The following is a 2248-nucleotide window of genomic DNA, read 5'->3' as shown; positions in this document are numbered from 1 at the left end:
TCAATCAACACACGTGGTGAACGGTCTTCCACTTATCCCCAGTCAAGGGGGCATTGAAACATATGTATTTTAAGACTGATTTTTGCCTCGTAATAGATGAAGATAGTCATTCGAAGGAGTTTTTGAAAAATATAAAAATGTCTTGCTAGCTTCCATTTACTTATTTTTCTTCAATTTTTAATTATACTCGCAAATGGTATTATTTTATCAGGGCGTAATTAACCTCATTATAAAGCAATAAAGGTCTTGAATTAAAAATGTGAGTGTATTGAATGTCTAAACTGTAATTAACTACTGTTAGTATGCAGACAAGTGCCAAAGAAGTATTTGATTTGGGGTTTTCAGCCATAAATTATATCTACTTTTAAAGTATCCCATTTCTGCTCTGTGTAACTGATGGTCCCCAGGGGATTCTCCTGCTTGACCCTCGCTGGTGAGCGTGAGGCCAGCATCCCCTGTCCTCAGCAGTGGGAAGGCAGGGCCGAGTTTGTCCACAAAGGCTTCGGAGGCCTGGGCCGGGGGCTGGGCCCTGGGGCATGAGATGTCTGTCTCTGTCCCTCAGACCGCCCATCTCACAAGTGGGTAGGGACTTCTTAAACAAGCAGAAGGACACCATCGAGTCCTCGGGTGAGTGCGACAGCGCAGAGATGTACCAGAAAGGGAGCAGGGAGCGACCAGGGACTCGACAGACACCCACCTGCCTTGCACTGGGCCTCAAGGCCAGCACGAGGGAGGCTGTCCTGCACAGGCCAGCACACGTTTCGGGCAGAGGGCAGAACAAGCCAGGACGCCTCTTTGAAGCTGTTGCTGCCCAGATCACAGCTGGGGAGCCATAAAACCTGCCAGCCCTGACATGGCTCCATAGCGTAGCGGTGAGCACGTCTGCTTTGCAGCTAGAAGGTCCTGGGCTCACGCCCCAGTGGAGCCACAGTCTCTGGTCTATGGCCATGCCACCCTGGACAAGCCTGATGTCTGATCTCAGAAGCTAAGCAGGGTCGGCCCTGGTTAGTACTTGGATGGGAGACCATCTAGGAAGACCAGGTGCTGTAGGCATAAATAATAATAATAATAAAACAAAACAAAACAAAAAAAACCTCCCAGCCCACAAAAAACCCCAGCTGTCCACAGGTCCTTCCTCAGTCGGCTGTTCCTTAGGAGGGTGGGGTGGACTGTGATCCATTTTGATGAAACTAAACCATGTCAACTTATACTGTGATATTTTACCTACAGATATGTCCGAACCTAATTCGTGTGTTAACGGGGGCCCGATTTCCTCACCGACAATCGGAACTATCTCTGTAAGCATTTGATTTCAAAATAAAAATTAAGTCACGTCACATTCTGGATTAACAGGCTTTTTTAAGAGAAATATAGTTGATCACTTACGAAATTTAAAAGTGTCAACTTGCAAACAACGGTGGGAAAATATGATTATGCAAATTACACTGTTAACAGAATTTACACATAAATGAGAACGTTTTTTTTTTCCCATCAGAGTTCTTATTATAAAGAAACCCTGGGAAGGAAATTATCTGCGGAAGAGTGCAGTACGAAAATGTATTGAAAGCTGTAAAAACTAAATGGAAATGTCAAACATAGTTATTTATGTTAAAACCCAACAAAACCAAACAACACGGGTGACGGGCCCTTCGGAAGCTGCCTGTCGAAACCAGAAGACTCATTCCCGGTTCTGGGGAGCTCGCCGTGCGCCAGCTTCACTGTGCGGGCCCGGCTGGGCGGGCACACTTCCCCCGCTGTCCACAATTCTTGAATTCCACTGTGGGATTTCTTCCTCTACCGCGATTTTGGAGGTCTCAATTCCAGACCTAGTGTTTTCAATGCTTCGGCAGAGTTTTCAGACTAAGTTCACCGTGGAATAAAGACCTGAGACCTAAAACCAGAGAAATCAAATCCAATGCTATGAGAAGGTGAATTCTCGCCGCAGATGCCGACGCCTTCTTTGAAAGGCCTCACTAGTGGGCGCACGGTGCCTCTGCCCGGCCTCTCCCCCTCCCCCGCCCTGCCCTCTTTTTTGTCCACTTTTGGGCCCGACCACACCCCCGGGGCCACTACATCTGCCCCGGGACAATGCAGCCTCGGGGCACGAAGCATGTAGCTGTGACGGAGGGACCCGCCCGCTGGAGCTTTTCAAGTCGATGGGAAGTAATGACACTTGAGCAGGACATGGCTGGCTTGCTGGACCCTGACGACCAGCTGTGTGCACTCCGCGGTGTGTCCGGCAGCCTGG

General features: G+C 48.5%; 1 pseudogene; it reads left to right on the top strand.

Annotated features, from left to right (window-relative positions):
* The first annotated feature begins 937 nt into the window (after positions 1 to 937).
* LOC112484110 lies at positions 938 to 1053 on the top strand (annotated as a pseudogene).
* The last annotated feature ends 1195 nt before the right edge of the window (positions 1054 to 2248 follow it).

This window comes from Pteropus alecto, unplaced genomic scaffold, assembly GCF_000325575.1.
Source record: "Pteropus alecto unplaced genomic scaffold, ASM32557v1 scaffold137, whole genome shotgun sequence".
Classification (NCBI taxonomy): domain Eukaryota; kingdom Metazoa; phylum Chordata; class Mammalia; order Chiroptera; family Pteropodidae; genus Pteropus; species Pteropus alecto.
The sequence above is the reverse complement of the archived record's forward strand: the minus strand, read 5'-3'. Positions and strand labels throughout refer to the sequence as shown.